We start from the raw sequence: 6000 nt of genomic DNA on the forward strand, positions 1-6000 counted from the left end.
ATTTCGAGAACCACAAATGTCTCGACAAGAAAGAAAGTCATTTGCATGCCCTCCCTCTTTAGGAGGGTACCACCTAACATCGTCACCTACAAAATAATAAAACAAATTAGTGACACAATGAAGGTTAAACACAAAATAACTTTCCAAGATTTTAGTCACAACTTGAACAAATAAACTCAAAAGAACAACACATGAATCAATACCGGGATCAAAAACAGAAATTGGTTTTACCTTTTTCTTTGATAAAAACAAATCTGATTCACAAGGTATTTGAAGATTATAGTTTCCAAAATTAGAATTCCATGGTCCAAATCCCTTGAACAATGATATGGAACAACATTCACCGGGGTCAAAGACAAAGTTTTTGTTCACCATTTGAATTTGACAAGAAAAATTTGTGGCTAGTAACTTATGAAGAACTTGAAGCACATTAAAGTTAAAATCATGCAACACATGTTCGAATCCATTAAGCAACAATATACAACAACCTCCAGAATCAAAAATTTGATTTTGACTTGGCAAGCCAACGAAATTCACATGTTTGGTTTTCGAACTAAATAAAGATAAAACTTGAAGCAAATAGAAGGGGTCAACACATTGATTCAAAATACAATTTTGATACTCACCTTCGCTTGACTCCAACTTAGGAATACAGGCTCCGGGTTTAAAAACATGGTTTTGATCGGTCGTTCGGTAACGTAACAAAAACTTCACTTTCACCAAGACATCACACATGCCAAATAAAGAAGATGTAGGAAAAAATAAATTCAAACAATCAAATCTCTCAAATCTCATGCAAATATACGAAGATTTCACATTAAGAGTTAAAAAATTTTTATTACCATCACGATCAAACAGATTGAGCGTTTCACATGAAAACTCTTTATCAAACATGATCAGATTTTGTATTTGGGGATTTAATCGAACAACATCAAAAGATTTTTCAACACAAAACTTATTGAGTGAACAACCCTTCATGCCTCCACTTAAAACAAATTTATCAACCACAAATAGCGAGTAACAATTAAGCAAATCAAAATAAGGAGATCTTCTAAAAACTAAGTTATCGGAAATTTTATCAACAACTTTCAAACCTGATTGTCATGATTCATTGACTAAAAACTCCTTACCTTGCTTACCTTTAAGTGCTTGAACCTTACCTTTTTCGATCAAATGGAATCGTCTCTCATTAGGAAGGTAATGAAGTTGAAACTTGTCATTTGAATCTCTAGAAACCTGGAAAGAAGAAACAATACGAGGACAACTCGCAGATTGGTTAGTAAAAACATTTCTCGCTTTTTCTTGTTGACTTTCATCTTTTCCATTCGTTTCTATTTCAACTTCTCTTTCTTTTTCCACAATCTATTTGTTTGTTGAAAAATCACTTTCACTCATCAATTCTCTTTCATTTTCAACAACACTTGTTTCTCACACTCTTTCTTTTCTTTCTCCAATCTTTTTCTCTTTTTCAATTTTTTGTTTCTTTTTCGGTTTCTTTTTCTCTCGTTTCTCTTTTTCTTCTCTCAACTTTATTACAAAATGGAGATAATACAAAAGAATCAGAACAATAGAATTTTCGTTGGAAAGAAGTGGAAGAATCTTCATAAGAGTCACGATCAACTCTTCATGAATAAACCTTCATGGATGAGTTCTTATACGAAACACATTCACTTCTTCGTAAGGATTTTTCCGTAGATGAATACTTTGGTGCATACGAAGAATGACTTGTGCTTTCTCGTTCGTTACCTTGATAGGCTTCAAACTCGTAGCTGGATTTATTTCGGCCTAAATTCCTTGAAGAATAGGAATTTGGATAAGGGTCTCTTTTCACATATTTGTCGAATGTTCGTCTCCTTGATGATCTCATTTCTGTTCTTTCATTTGGATAAATTTGCTCGCATTGGGTTCTTACTCGATGACTCCGCTCTTCGACACGATCCAATCGTTTCTTGATGGGTTTGAGTTTTTGATCAAATAGATCTGGCACACTTCCTCCAACAATTCTTACAGGACGGAATCCAACTCCCTTGTCTAAATTTTTTTCCAGACTTCGTGACATTTTTTTTAAGAACTCACAACAAAGAATCTCACTATCCACTCACAAAGAAATCTCACACACTTGGCTTTTTTTCTCTCTCAAATAAACTCACTACTCTCTTGCCTCTTTCCACTCACTCCTCCTCTCTAAGTTCTTAGGAATTATTTAAACTTAATAGGCAGTTGTTGTGGGTCGACTTACAAACTTGATGTTTGGGCTTGGTAAGAATATTGTAGGACACAGGAAGGTAGGCTTGAAACAAAGAAACGAAAAGGTTGGGTGTGGCGAAATAGTAGAAGGTAGTAATGACTAAAATTTGGGCAGCAAACAAAAACAAAATTTCAAAACTAGCTTTTTTTCACATTTTTTTTCACGAAATTTTTTTTCACAACTTAATATCCAATCTTTCGAGTTTGAATGGAAACTATTTTTTTTTAATTTTTTTGAGTTTTTTTTCGAGAAAATACTATACCGTAATGCCGACAACGCTGATTCCTACTCCAAATTTGCTAGCTCTGATACCAATTTGATACAAACTCGTTTCGTGATTGATTCGAGTCGTTAGTGATGCCCGATCGTGAATTGAGTAGAATAGAATCGTTTCGGTTTAAAAGAAACAAAATAGAGATAATGGCTTCAAACAAAGGTAATAAAAAAATTAAATAGGAAACAATAACAAATTAATTGGCTAAGACCGAGAATGAACCAGCAATAATGAATTGTTGACCCGAGTCTCAAAATGGTTCTTAGGTGTTTTTCGGTTTAAAGAAACAGCAAGGAACCTTGACCCACTATCAACTATGATAGGAACCAAAGTATTTTGAACGCCACATCAAAGGTGATAAGTTTAGCAACAAAGAAAAGATGGACCCCACAAGCTATGCTTGATAAGTCAAATCAATTCTGTAAGAACAAAGAGAATTGGATAGCTCACAATTCAAAGTTTTCATCTATATTCAGCCAAAAGTCCCTTTTTTAAGGCTGATTACAACTATTTATATTGCTAGAACAAGGTAACCGAATGGTCAAGAACTTCCAACTTATTGTGCCATAAAAACTCATGTCTTTTCTTATGGTTGAATCAAATAGCTCCTTCCATAAAATCACTTCAATTCAGCTGATTTAAATGTCTTTAATGGCTTAAAAATGACTATTGAGTTGTCCTTGGCCAGCTAAATAGACACCATCTTTTAACCAGCTCATTAATGACATTTTAAGGCTTAATTAAGTTCTCTTGAAAGCTCCAAAAACTGCTCGAAGAAGAAGGGTTGCTGCTGAATTTTAAAGGGCATAAAATGCTCTTTAAAAACTCCTTTAATGATGTTTAAACTTCCTTTATAACAACCCCTTTATTTGTAACTGAAAATAACTTGAACAGCCACTTAATTCAATGTAAAACAACCTTGAATTGTAACCACTATGAATTGAAAAGTCACCTGCAATAAACACATTAAAATGAGTTTATTAAACACATGAAAACACTTATTAATCATAACACACATTAAACTTAAATAAATGAACTAAAACGTATATGAAATAATTATTCCAGCAACTAGTTTAATTAAAGAAGAATAATTAAAAGAACTTAATTTCTTCATCAATAAATAATCCTAGGAACTAGATCAATTAAGAACACCACTTATTAAATAAAGTTCAACAAAAACACTTATTAATTAAAACTAAGATAAGTTGAATAAATGTCCAGCAACTCATTTATTAAACTAAGATGTTTAAATGCATGGTTTTAAAATGCAAATTTAACTAACATGAAAGTTACATAATTAAACTAACTTGACTTAATTTAATATTGCAAACTTAACTAACATGAACGTTACATAATGCATGACTTTATTAAATGCAGAACACATATTAATGATGTGCAAACTATGACATAATTAAAAACACAAACTAAAATAACTAAAAATTAATGAATCAAAGTCCTTATTTTCCAGCAGCCAAATTGACAAACTGAAATTAAAAACTTCATTTTTGCACTTGGGCCCCTCGAGTTTGGGCCAATCTCGATAGCATCGAGTTGTGTCGTAACATGATGCGACCAGGATCGCATCAGGTGGACTAGAATTACCTTTGCCAATCAACATGAACCGTCTCTTCTTTGGGAGGTAATGATGATGGAACTTATTAATCGATTCTTTAGGAACCTAGAAAGAAACAACTGAGAAAAATTCACATGTGGGTTAGTGAACACATTCCTTTCTTTTTCTTGTTCTCTTGTATCTTTTTTCGTCGTTTCTTTTCCAGCAACAGTCGTTTCTTGCCTTCTCTCTTTTTTTACCTCAATCTCTTTTTCAATTTTATTTTCATTTTCACATTTTTGTTCAATCTCAATCTCATTTTTCTTTCTCTCACTCTCACTCTCACTCTCATTTTCTTTTTCTTTTATCTCTTTTTCTTTTTCTCTCATTTCTTTTTTTCTTCTCAGAATTTCATTCAATATTCGCTCATTTTCTTTTTTCTTTTCTCGCTCACAATCTTTTACAACCAAATTTTTCATTTTGATTTGGTCTTCATAGACTTGTTCCGGTGTTAGCGGGGCTAAGGTGATTTTCCTTCCTTGATGCTTGAAGGAATACCTATTGGTACGATCATCGTGAGTGACCTTGCGATCCGATTGCCATGGTTCTCCTAGTAACAAATGGCAGGCTTGAATAGGCAACACATTACAAACAACTTCGTCTTCGTATCTACCGATGGAAAAGGCGATGCGCACTTGTTGAGTGACTTTAAATTTGCCTTCAACACCAAGTCCTTGCAGTTGATAGGGTCGTGGATGCTTCCATCGTTCGAACATTGGCCACGTTTGATCTACTTCCACCATCAATAATGAGGCAACAAACTTTATCGTTGACACGGCAACGCGTGTGAAACATATTTTCACGTTGTGGTTCATTTTCCAATCTTTGAAGGATTGAACTCATCTTGATGTCATGGGCTTCATCTTCGAAAGCTAGTTGCAAATCAGACTTAAAAAATTCTTGGGACATGATTTGAGAAAATGTTAGAAAACGAAAGATTAAACAAACAACGATTGAGTCTCAACAATTCAAAATCCTCACCTATCTCTCGCAAAGAAAGAATAAAGTGATGGACACTCCACTCGTGTTTTCACTCTTATATTGGCTTTTAATCTCTCAGCTAGTCTCAACAATCTCTCTTGCCTTTTTTCCCACTCGGTTTTCGCCTCTCGAAGTTCTCCGTAAACTAAGTGGACGAATCAGTACCGTTTAGGGTTGGCTTACAAAATTGATTTGGCTTGGTGGGTAATGATGTCGGAAATGGGTAGGCTATCAAACAAAGAGGAGAAATGGAAAGGTTAAGTGTGGCTAGAAATGAATTTAGTACTTTGGGAAGCAACTTACACCTTTACAATTCCACAACAATGAATTTTGTCAAACTTCTTTTTTTTTATAATTTTTGAATTCTTTTTTTTTACAATCTAGATACTGAATACAAAAGGAACAATTGTATTTCAATTTTTTTCAATTTTTTTTCAATTACAATATCGTAATGCCAAAAATGTCGATTCTTACAATATCGTAATGCCGAAAATGTCGATTCTTACTCCGATTCAGCTAGCTCTGGTACCAAATGATGCAAACTGGCTTGGTGTTGAGAGTCAAGTCATTGATGTGCCTGATCGTGAATTGGAGTAATACTTGAGGCTGGCCGAAAATAGGTTAAGAAAGAATAGATAAAGGCTCGAATTAGTTCAAAAGAGGTTATGGAATGTATTGAGGTTCATAGGTGAACAGAAACCAAGTATTCAAGTTAAACTAACACAATATAAGTGTGTTAACCCGAAACATATATGAATGTGATACGAGTCACAAAGGCCTTAGATGCGTATACGAAGAAAAAAGAAAATCAAGATTCATTTTCTTGTTTTCAAGAAAATCAAGAAACCGAATCTTGGTCCAATTTTGCTGTTTTGAGCGATTTCA

Source organism: Gossypium hirsutum, chromosome D03 (genome assembly GCF_007990345.1).
Source record: "Gossypium hirsutum isolate 1008001.06 chromosome D03, Gossypium_hirsutum_v2.1, whole genome shotgun sequence".
Lineage (NCBI taxonomy): Eukaryota > Viridiplantae > Streptophyta > Magnoliopsida > Malvales > Malvaceae > Gossypium > Gossypium hirsutum.